Below are 13,348 nucleotides of genomic sequence, written 5' to 3' on the forward strand. Positions count from 1 at the left end.
AACTGAATGTCAGAATGGGAAAGAAATGTGATTTAAGCAATTTTGAGCGTGGCATGGTTGTTGGTGCCAGACGGGCCGGTCTAAGTATTTCACAATCTGCTCAGTTACTGGGCTTTTCACACACAACCATTTCTAGGGTTTACAAAGAATGGTGTGAAAAGGGAAAAACATCCAGTATGCGGCAGTCCTGTGGGAGAAAATGCCTTGTTGATGCTAGAGGTCAGAGGAGAATGGGCTCGACTGATTCAAGTTGATAGAAGAGCAACTTTGACTGAAATAATCACTCGTTACAACCGAGGTAGGCAGCAAAGCATTTGTGAAGCCCCAATACGCTCAACCTTGATGCGGATGAGCTACAACAGCTGACCTCACCGGGTACCACTCATCTCCACTACAAATAGGAAAAATAGGCTACCATTTGCACAAGCTCACCAAAATTTGACAGTTGAAGACTGGAAAATTTTTGCCTGGTCTAATGAGTCTCGATTTCTGGTACTGTCAGCAACAAAAAAACGAATGAGATCATGGATCCATCATGCCTTGTAACCACTGTGCAGGCTGGTGGTGTAATGGTGTGGGGGATGTTTACTTGGCACACTTTAGGCCCCTTAGTGCCAATTGGGCATCGTTTAAATGCCGCGGCCTACCTGAGCATTGTTTCTGACCATCCCTTTATGACCATCATATACCCATCCTCCGATGGCTACTTCCAGCAGGATAATGCACCATGTCACAAAGCTTGAATCATTTCAAATTGGTTTCTTGAACATGACAATGAGTTCACTGTACTAAAATGGCCCCCACAGTCACCAGATCTCAACCCAATAGAGCATCTTTGGGATGTGGTGGAATGGGAGCTTCGTGCCCTGGATGTGCATCCCGCAAATCTCCATCAACTGCAAGATGCTATCCTATCAACATGGGCCAACATTTCTAAAGAATGCTTTCAGCACCTTGTTGAATCAATGCCACGTAGAATTAAGACAGTTCTGAAGGTGAAAGGGGTCAAACACAGTATTAGTATGGTGTTCCTAATAATCCTCTAGGTGAGTGTATGTCTCGAAACAAAACATAGCTTATTGCATTTAGATCGAGATAAAATGGGATACATCATCATGAAACCCCTCACAAATTATGTTGCGACCCTGTAAAACTTTATTTTCAGTTTGGTTGTTCCTGCTTACCCTACAATACATTTCAGGAAGAAAGCGTTCAGCTGTGAGGTTGAGCACTTCCTCGGTTACTGATTTAACCACCTATGGAGACCAAAACACTGACTGACTAAATGAGGAAATGTTGGAAACACCCTCAGATCTGATCTTATCCATTTCCCTGCATTCTCTTGATGATGTAGGCTTGATGTCACTCAAATCCGACAGAAATTAACTTCTACAGCTGGCTTTGTAAACATAATGGCCCTCATTTATCAATCTTGCGTAGAAACTGGTGTATATGTTGGCGTAAGATTATGCTTACACTCCTCTCACCGCCTGATTTATGAAGCTGTGCGTACCTCTGCAATCCAGGTGTACGCAATACTTGCCCTTAATAAATGTGGCGGCTGAAAACGATCGTCATTAGAATAACACGCCCCTATATATTCAAGTCTCCGCCTCTCCCACGCCCTCATTTTACGTCATGGACAAACAGAAGACGGCAAAGAAGCGAAACTTCTTCGACGTGGAGATCGGGCGCGCTCAATCATCTCACTACTCCACTAGTCAGGGCACTGATTAGGACATAAGTCAATGGGCTGACTCCCTGATCAGTGCTCTGACTACTGAACTACTGCGATGATTGAGACGCGCCCATCGAGACCATCACCAGGGAAGTAAAAAAAAAACGAAATTGTTTTATTAAGGAGTTTAAAGAGTGGGATTAAAGGCACCTACAAAAACAAAATATGGACCCAAATTACGAATACTGTTAATAGTGTAGAGGTTGAGAAGCGCACTCCAGCAGTTTAAATAGCTGTTTGGATGATAAATTACCATCACAATGCATTATTTTACAGCACGTTTTGAAACAATTAGCATTTAATTTCGTATCACGGCACATGTATTGGGGTTTACAATAGTGATGATGATGTGATGTGGAGTACTACCATTCATTCACATTAATAATTACATGACAATTTGTAAGATTCTTATTATTATTATTATTCTTAATGACGCTTGTTATTCAGAAGAAGAATGTCGTTTTTATTGATTTTATTATTATTTAAAAGAAGAAGGTCATTTTTTTATTTTGTCAGTCTGAATTATTTTAGTCCCAGTCCGTGCGCAGCTGCCGGGCCAGACGGGCCTGAAACGTCAGATAAAGCCCACAGGCTCGCGACTGGAGGAATACATATGCCTACAAATCAAACGCTTTGGTAAAGTCACACAAATTAAACATTGACGTTCATGTTGCACAAAAATAAACACTGAATGTTGTTGTTGTGTTTTTTAACAGTGGGTCATAATATAGCATATCTTGTCAGTGCATTTGTGGTGTTAGGAATTGTTTTTCTGCGCATTTTCCCACTAACTCAAACGTGCGTACACCACCTCCTGAGCTGGCGTAGGATTTGAGCGTGCCGTACGCCAACGTCCATATTGATAAATCTCAAAGTCACCGTGGGTTTGGGTGTACGCAAGGTGTACGCAAGGTGTACGCTGGAAATTTGGTGTACGCACTTTTGATAAATGAGGGCCAATGTGTCGTGAGTAACACGGCATGCTGGGAATTCCACGTAAGACAATAAGAGATCATGGGTCGTGGTTACTTGACTTTTACCGGTGAAAAGAAGATTAGAGGGTTTTACGGCCAATAACAATCTCCTGCTGTCACTGTTCATACTAGCCCTACCCCTGAAGATGATAATGACCGGCTGACGTGACCATAAGGTAATACACACTCAAACATGCTTGATCTGGCCAAGATGATGTTAAAAATCACCTCTCTCAAACACATTCAGAAGAGCGCACACATATGCACTGTACTATTCAAATATACAGAGATCATTACTGGTTATGAATTTACATGTTATTAAAAAAATTATATAAATGTTGTGAAATACATTTATGATTAGGGATAATTCTGGGCCGAAACCGACTTAAAAAAAAATATATATATATATATACTTTTTTACATTAAAAATGATATAAATGTAGTGTGCATATACAATTTTGATTAGGAATTAAGCAAAATAAAAATTTTGGGATAAAACCGATAATAACAATTATAATTATCATTAGTTTTTATTAGTTTTTTGTATAATTGTATTATTAGACTTTTTAATTAAATAAAATAATTTTACTGAATTCTGAAACACTTTCATTGAAAGCAAAATTGGAAGTAAAATATAGTTATACATCCAGTTCTATACAACAGAATCAGATTTAACTTTAAAAAATACTGTAAATATTAATATTGTGAAATATTACAATTTTTTTTTCTATTTGAATATAATTTTAAGATGTATTTTATTCCTGATGCCAAGCTGAATTTTCAGCATCATTGCTCCAGTCTTTAGTGTCACATGATCCTTCAGAAGGTCATTTTAATATGATGATTTGCTGCTCAAGAAACATTTATTAGTGTAGAAGACTGTTGTACTGCTTAATATTTTTGTGGAAACCAGGATCATGTTTTTTTAGGATACTTTGATGAACACTCAAAAGAATGGTATTTATTTGAAATAAAAATGTTTTGTAACATATAAAATGTCTTCACTGCCACTTTTTATCAATGTAATGTATGTAGGCTGTACACTGAAGGATGTTCTATTTTTATATCAGACCACTATTGTGGATCTGACCATTTTATTTTATTTTATTATTATTATTTTAATTATCTTTACAACTGTTTTAACTTTCCTTGTTTTTAATTTTTAATTCGTACACATGGTATTGTTTTTTCTCATGCATTTGTTACCACTATTTTAATTAATTTCTATGTAAAGCACTTTGAATTGCCATTGGGTATGAAATGTGCTATATTATCAAATAAACTTGCCTTGCCTTGTCTAATGCATCCATGGGAAATTAAAGTATTGATCACATATAATACACTTAAATAAATTGAAAATTCATTAAGTACAACATTTATCAAGTGCAATATTGTAGCCTTTATACATTTGCAACTTGCACATCGTTTTTTTTTATAAAGAGCACTAGGCCAGATGTGAAATATCTGATCAATTAAAGAAATAAATGTATTAATCAATGATGATCAAATTAGTTATTAGCAGAAGTCTTTCATAATAATCAAAATAATTACATTTACATGTGTGTATCTGCCATAAATTTTCGATATAAAGCAACTAAAACTGAACACTATGCGTTTATTTGTTTACAAAGAATCAAACCTATAACCTTGACGTTGCCAGCACAACTGAAATCTGAAATATGGTAATTTATTACAATAACAGCAACAATGAGTAATCATGTCAAACATGATACAAGTGGTTCGTTTGTATTATCAGTACTGAAACTATCATGTGACCAAAAAGCAAAAAGGCCTTGACATCATTCCTATGAGAAAACAATGAATCCCCAACACAGGAGACTTACTGGAGCACACTCACTCTTTTCTCAGAACACTGGGGTGTAAAAATAGAGCGAGCAAGCGCTCACACTTCCAGAGAAAGCAGCACAGGGACAGACATCCACAAACTGATGCTCTTTGTTTGCTCCACTGGACAGGCAGTCCTCCAAAATAAAGCACTAACTGTCCCAGAGAACAACTCCAACAATGGATGGAAAAAGAAAGTCTTTGTAATCTTAGACAACCTATTCTGGGGAGAGAGTGTCACCGAAAAATGTAATACAGAAATATTACAGTTTGTTTATTTGGAAGAATAAATATTTATGTGAAAAGAAATACTTACAGCAGGCAAACTGACAATTCTTATTTTCTATGGACTATCACTGTATTTATTATATATGTATCTTTCACTACATCTCTTCTCTGATTAGGTTTTTTTTAGAATAAGGGCAGGACAAACTGTCACTCACAAGATCACAGCGATAGCAAACAACATTTTTTTCTTGGTGGAGAAGCAGTTTATCTCGGATGTGAAGAAGGAAGTTCCATATCATGCCAACTTTAAGTTGTGATGTTGTCCAAAAAAAAAAATGGTGATATAGCCTAATGTTTATTTACTGTATGTACAGACTTCATCATCTTTTACTTCATTAAAGGCATACGTGTGTTACACAGAAATATTTAAGAAAAAAAGGAATATGAACTTGATTATACAAAAAAAAATGTATCATCTCAATCTTAAAATCATTTATGACAGCATGTATTTAAATATTATAAACGCTGCTCTCATCAGTGTGGGCAGCGTCAGGACGTTCGCTGTAACACAGGTGTGGTTTGTGACAGGAATATTTTACCCAAAAACGAAAATTATAATTTTTATTATAAAATTATTAATATTATTCAGAGCTTGACATTAATGCCTGTTTGTTTGCCCAGGACAAGTGGATTTTTTGAAAGGACAAGTGAAAGAGAATTTTACTTGCCCGACGGACAAGCGGTTTAAAACGCCAATAACAAAACTATAGCGAATGACCAAATGCAAGAATGATTCTGCTTTTATTTAGTGGAAGTGGCGCTCGATAGGGGATAATAGTTCAATATATAATTAACTGACGGTAACAAGATCACACTGTTGACGCTCGTGCAGCCTCTCAAGGAGAAATCACAACAAATGAGCGCCACTCACACAAAGAAACTGTGGTAAACATTCAAAATGTGAAGTGTTAAAGAACATAATATAACAGTTCCATAAACAATTAGTTAGCATTTAGTCGCTTACATTTTAATGCAATATTGACTATTTTTGTTCTATTTTAACAACAAAAATAGTTTCAAAGAGCAGAACCATAACGCGTCCTACAACAACAGTGCTGAATCATGTGTACTGAATGATTCAGCATTTTGAATGAATCAGTTGAATCAAAGATTCCGTCCCGGTATGTAAACTACTGCCTCATTTTTGCTTGATTCAGCAGTTTGAATGAATCGTTTGAATGAATGACTCACTCCTAAAGACTTACCTGCTGCCACCTACTGGTGGTTTCGTTTCATGTTTAAACATACTTTACAACTTTTCTTATTTGTTTATTCAAAAATACAAATCTTGTAACATTATTTAATGCAGTTGTAATTTTACAATGTAAATGATTTAATTTGATTGGTAACAGCCTTATAAGTGTTCTATTTTAATTTAATGTATAGACCAAATTTAGGAATATAATATAAACCCTGAAGCATAGCCTATATTTATTAACGCTACACTGTGTAACTTTTTTAGTTTATTAAAAACACTTAGTTCTTTCAAAAATATATGTGCTCATTAATGTATATTTACTTCTTTCAAGTAATAAAGTATTCTCGTAAGTTTATAATATGCCGTTGAAAACACATACGGGTGAGGGGTTCGAATGCTGGCCGCCATGTTGCCCCTCCATCTTGAAAGTACATTAGCCAAAGAGGGACATACCCGTAAATTCAAGCTTCGACTTTTGCGTTTTAAGACTCGATAGCACCGTGTCGAATGTGAAGAGGGGGATTGCCATGTTAATCTTGGACTAAATCGGCCACCGTAGGAGTTAAAACGAAATCAGAATTGAGAGGAACAGAAACTATTATTCACTGGATGGTCATATACCTTTACACCGCTAGATGGAGAAAATATCACACAGTGTAGCTTTAAGATTAGGGGGAAAATGCCCTTTATAAAAGTTAAAAATATCACAAATATGATTTAAAATATGCCAAAGCTGATTGAATAGTGGTGAGAATATTGCTTCAGAATAAATTATATTTACAACACACACACAAAAAAAAACTTTTTTCCGGAAAAGCACAATGACCGATTTACTTGTCTGAAGGACAAGCACAAACATGCTTAATGTCTAGCCCTGTTATTAAGCTATTCCTTTAAAACAGCGATTTCAGTAACAGCACCTCTAAATGCAGATAAATCATTGTGTGATGTAAATGGTCACAAATGCCCTTCACACTTCTACAGTGCAATTCAATATAAATACATTTGACACCACACACACTGCGCAGTCCTCTCTGCATATACCATGACTTATAACAAGCTCAGAGAAATAACCTGAGTTCCTCTGTGAATTCAGAGTGCTTCGGCTAGAGCTGTGAGCGGACTATTAGCACATGATTAACAGTCTCCTTGAAATTCACTGTCACTTTCCATATGGTTCCTCCGGTAATAAAACATTTCTCCCTTTCTGCATGTTTCCTTAAATAAAAGACACTTCCTATTTTAGAACCTAACAGCCCATAACAAATTAACTAATGCTTAAAACAGTTATGGCACAGTTTGATAAATGTAACAGCCTTAATCTTGGCAGTTTAAAATCATCACTAGTACTGTTCAAAAGTTTGGAATTTGTAAGATTTTTGAACAAAAACATATTTAGCAAGGATGCATTAAATTCAAAGACATTTGTAACAAAATATTTTTATATTCATGTTGTGAATGTTGAAAAATTCATGTTGAAAAATATTTTTATATTCATACAAATGCTGTTCTTTTGAACTGAAGAATGTTTTTCACAAAACATTAGGCAGCACAACTGTTTCAACATTGGTAATAATAATAAATGTTTCTTAAACAGCAAATCGTTGTATGATTTATAAAGGATCATGTGACACTGAAGACTGGAGATGCTGAAAATTCTGCTCTGCCATCATACAAATACATGACATTTTAAAATATACTGAAATAGAAAACAATAATTTTAAAATGAAACAATGTCACAATATTTAAGTTTTTACAGTATTTTTTTTATCAAATAGCCAAATAAATTTAGCCAAATAAATGCAGCCAGAGATCACAAAAGACTTCTTTCTAAAACATTGAAAAATCGTTCCGACTCCAAACTTCTGAACAGTATAAAAAGTCAACATGAAATAAAAATATATATTTTTTACTTTTATAATAGATGTTTCTGATCTTAGTGCGCACAATAATCATTAGGGCTGTAACGATACACCAAACCCACGATTCGGTTCGTATCACGATTTTTGACCCACGGTGCGATACAAACCTCGATATGGGGGGGACAAAACATTTTTATTCTGTACAGTATTCTGTAGCCTATTTTGCCGTCAATACCATATATCTGTATGGTCAATAGGCTACTGCCGACGTTTTCTTTGCGGTACCAATAGGCAATATATATTAAACATGAAGTATAGGGCCTCCTGTACATCAATACCAACAGAAGCGCCGCGTCAGACACGCTTCTGGTGTGCAAAGAAAGAGAAAACGCCACGCAGCCGCCCCGTGGATGACACGCAACAGAAACGCCACGCTCACACCACGTTGCCAGCCGGTTGGGGAAGCTTCTTGAAACACTTACGGCAAATTGTGTGGGTCTTGTCAACTACACGATTGCCATCCTTGTTCTCCACCGGGTAGCTGAAATGTTGCCATACTGCTGACTTAAAAGTTGGACCTGGACAGGAAGGATAATTCTGGCAGTTGGAAGGGGTGTGTCGCGATTCTGCCTTCTCACATCGCGATACAGGTTCGTGGACCTGCATATTGCGATTTCGATTTCATATTGCATATCGTTACAGCCCTAATAATCATATTTGCATATTATTGAAAATGTATTAACTAGGGCTGGGTAAAAAAAATAAAAAGATTCTAATTTTAATGAACCAATATATCAATTCTTAAATCCCAAGAATGGATTAGTCTATCCTATTTTTAGGGGATGAATGAACGTCATTTTGTAGAGCCCCTCCCAACCAATAAATCGCAATAATCTGTGTGCTTTGTTACATTTGATGGGACACGAAGTCTCAGATTTCATTATGAAACTTTAGAAAATGAATACCATTTTGGCGCTGTTTAATGTGGTGAGACAGATCACAGTAGTGCAGCTCAGCTCAAGAGAAGCAGCAGCGCGCAGCTCACATAAACTGATCGCCAACTCCGCTTTAATACCAGTTACAACGCAAAATAAACATGAATGAACGTCAGTGTATGTTCAAAGATTAGTACAATGCACTGAAATCTTTATCACATCACATGTAATCGCCCCAATCAGTGTTTTTAACCACGGAAAGACATCAATAAAACAGCTTGTGAACAATGTCACGTAATGTCACATTTATCTCAGAAAAAACACATCCAGTGTCCATAAACAGGAAGAAAAAGGAACTCAAGAGAAGAGCATTGATAACTATATGCACCACATTACATTAGCAGACAAACTGGCTAAACCGACTGTCTGCTAGCTGTCTCACATCACCAGAATCAGATAAATTCCAACACATAGAGACTCTTTCACCTAGATATTATCACATAGAGACTGTGTCTGTTCCACGAATTACTAAATACAAAAAAAACATTCGAAAACCATTCAACAGTAAACTTTTGGCTTGGCTTGCTCAGTTGGGGACACAAAAAGTTTTCAACTAAATATCCAAATAAAATGAATTACTAAATTAACTATCAACTATATTACTGATCTGCCCACATTGTCGCTATATGATACATTTAAATGAGCTGATGACATCACCGTTTTCTCTAGAGCAGCTGTACTGCCTAATCATGTTTTGTTGCAATATTTTCCTGTTTAACACTGTGAAGCTGCTTTAAAATAATCGTGATTTTAAAAAGTGCTATATAAATAAAGTTGACTTGACATACGCTATTTATCTTTTTTATATATATATATTCTTCAATATTAATGAATGTTTGAATACATTTTTCAAGTGTTTATAATTGCCACCATTTAAATGTTTATATAAAAAATTGGAGTAGAAATATGATAATGTAATTGCAAAATTAATATTATAAATGTATTAAAGTAGAATTTATCTTTATATTTAAATCAGTTAATGTTAACCAGTACCATCTGACACCCCCATGTACAGTTTACAGCATTAGTTAAGATTTTATTTTTAGCCATGTACTGTATCTCATATATATATATATATATATATATATATATATATATATATATATATATATATATATCCACAATAATCGAATCGAAAGCTTGTGAATGGAAATCGAATCAAATCGTGAAATTTGTCAATACCCAGCCCTAGTATTTACTTAATCTGCCTCTGAAACAACTTTGTCAGCTGACATCATGATAGGACTTTTACAGCTTATAAAATGTCAAAAGCCAAAAATATATAATATAATAAATGCAAAAAGTGAACTCAACAAGCAACTCAAAACACGATTAAGGATGGATCAGTGAAGTGAATCAGCACTGTTCACAGAAACGTACGCGTTAAAACTATACGCCTCTCCGCCATGTTCATGTCTTATTAAAAGTTGTCTTAGCCCGCTCTAAAATATTCAACAGTTCTGTTCTGCTCAAGCGAAAAAGTCAGAAAGTATGAAAAAGTGTCAGCATTTTTACTAACACCATCAGAGTAAAGCTTAAAAAATTGATAGAAAAACAGGCCTAATACTTTGGCATGTTCTTAAGAGACACTTCAGTAAGTCCAGATCCACAGTGACACTTCTATTAAACAATACATCAAGATCAAAGCACAGAAAAACAAGCACATTACCCAAGTCCACATCCACTTCCCGCGTCCTAAATCAGATGACCCTGTTCTGTTCCGACTCATTTAAAGCGCCGTTTCATCTTCAAAGAGAAACAAATCGAGCCGTTTCACTGAGCAGCCGGCACATTTTCCTCCTCCACCAAACTAGCCAACCACCATCCGGTTATGAGGCTTTAACAGCAACTGCGTCAACTACATCTTATTCATGATCCTAAAGAGGGTCAGCGTGCATCTCAGACGGGATCCGGTGTTCTGTAGTAGGGCAGGAGACGGCTGGAACATTTAATCTGTGGTGTGGGATAAGTCTTTATTTGGATGTGTGGATGGACCAGGCTCATCTGTATATCACACTGAATTTCTTCAAGCAGCAGGGAGGGCTGACGTTGAGAGGTGTCAGTCATAAAAGCACGTCCAAACGGCTACAAGAGATGAGGCGAATTCTTCTAGCGCCACTCCTTCCTCTAATAATACAACAGCTACCGATGCCATCCCAGCTTCCGTGTCATTACCGAAGGGATGACACTTCACTTAGCCGAGACCACTCCTGCTATGTGAAGTAAACGATATCATGAACAGGTTTCTGGCATTGGATGTTGAAACGTTATACAGAGAGAGAGAGAGAGAGAGAGAGAGAGAGAGAGAGAGAGAGAGAGAGAGAGAGCGCGAGAGAGAGAGAGAGCGAGAGAGAGAGAGACACACTCTGCATCTTAGAATAGCAACACCACTATACCCGATAATTGTCTACTATGCAGCCGGAGGTATGTTAAATGGCAAGAGAGACGGTCATTGAAAAAAAAGAGAGCATGTACACCGGGTAAACATTTTTTTTGTTTTGTTATTATTTGGATTAGTTTTAATCGTTAAATAAAATTTTTGTAATCAAAAAATATGTCTAATATATACAAGTAACAATCATTATCAAACGTTTAACAAAAAACTTTTTTATGGCCCTAAATGTTTTCTTAAATTCTGTTTTATGTTTCCCAAATTCTATGTCATCTGTTTTAATATTTCTAGATTTATGATTTAATACAAGTGAATTATCAACAGTGGTAATCATATGACGTAATAAAAAAGTAGCTAATTTTATTAGTCTTTTAAAATGAACTTTAATTACATTTGAACAATTCCCATTATTATTATTATTATTATTATTTTACATTGGAACAATTCCTATTATTATTATAATACATTTGAGAAGTACATTGATTGTACTGTACAATAGTAAATATATTTCTGTCACAGTTTCTATTTTGTCGCGTTATCGCCTTTGGGTTTCTGTGCGTATAAGATTTGATAATATTATTTTCACAATAAACTGGGAAAGGGTTGTGAAGATGAAGTCCATGTGCTCATTTCATCATATAGTGAAATGGCAGATGTTGAAAACACCATAGGTGTCATGCATGCTTTAATATGTTGAAACAGAGCATGCAAACTTCATATTATTTTTGCACGTCTCAGTCACTAGTCCATATACCATGAAAAGTGTACAAAACTACTTTTTTATTTATTCACCCAAAATTTGCCTCCATGATATTCCGCATTATACAGTAAATTCCATTTTATGCCTGGATTCCACAATTCCGTCCGCTTTTTACGCACTGCGGAAACCACAGGGCCCTAGTAAAATGTAAATGAGCCCATGAAGGGGGAGCTCTTCCTGGCTGTTTATCAGTCATGTCCTCATGTAGCTCATCTGCATCCAGGCTAAAGCTTTTGAGCAGAAGTGACACAGTGAGGACTGGAAACTGGGCCGAACGCCTATCGCGAGTGTGTTTGCTATCTCTGGTTGCTATCCTCATACTGTGTCCTGCATGGTGATGGTATGAACGTGAAAGGCCGAAATTGAAACGTAGAAGTTAAAAAGCGTCTCATGTAATACATGAGAGGCTACAGATGTACTTGTGCATCCAATAATCAGTCTGAGGGTCATTTTGAGGTCAACGTGTTCTGTTTTTCTGTGCATCATAACAGTGTGTGTGTGTCAGTCTCTGTTTGGACTAGAGTCTGTCAATATTACACTGATCAACAATGGCATTCACAACTTCACAGTTTGATTTGTGGCTGCCAATTTATTTAGACCAGTGTTGCTCTGGTGGGTCGTGGAGTGTGTAGTCAAAATAAAAAAAGTAATTCATTGGGCCCTATTTTAATGTCTGAACCGCATGGTCTGTAGCGCATGACGCAGGTGCACTTAGGGCGTGTCGGAATCCACTTTAGATGGAAAAAACAGTCGACGCAACAGGCACGCGGTCCAAAAAGGGTTGCACCTAGTCTTTTAAAGGTGTCATGAACTGGCTTTTTTTTGTATACTGTTGTCTGAGGTCAACTAATGATGTTCGTGTGGTTTTTACATTCAAAAATATCATAACTAATAAGTAATAGGCTATTTTCTACACTGGTTTTGAGGCTCTCTCCTGAACGCTGGGTTTTGATGGGCGTGACGCACTGGAGACTTGGAAGTAAACGCCCACCGCTAGGATTGGATAAGATTTGCATATTTAATGAGCTTCTGCTCCCCTGTCAGTTCAGTTCACATTAGGGAGGGATTGTTTTGAAAGCGGCAACCAGAATGATTCTCTCGACCACAGGGCTCGTAAATGTCTTTATCAAACAAACACAATGTTTGATTGTGACACACACACTTACTTGTTTACAAGCGATTCCACAGTGAAATGAAGCAAATACGCATACATGTCTTCCCCACATGAGCTGGAACTTCATTAATAATAAATGAAGTACCACACATTCCTAATATTAGGATCCGAAGGAAGCTTAT

General features: G+C 36.4%; 1 protein-coding gene across 4 annotated transcripts in view; it reads right to left on the minus strand.

The window, feature by feature from the left end:
- Positions 1-13,348, minus strand: part of LOC137039084 (tight junction protein ZO-2-like) — a 105,581-nt gene that overhangs the window by 50,711 nt on the left and 41,522 nt on the right. The window lies entirely within an intron of this gene.

Source organism: Pseudorasbora parva, chromosome 13 (assembly GCF_024679245.1).
Source record: "Pseudorasbora parva isolate DD20220531a chromosome 13, ASM2467924v1, whole genome shotgun sequence".
Classification (NCBI taxonomy): Eukaryota; Metazoa; Chordata; class Actinopteri; order Cypriniformes; family Gobionidae; genus Pseudorasbora; species Pseudorasbora parva.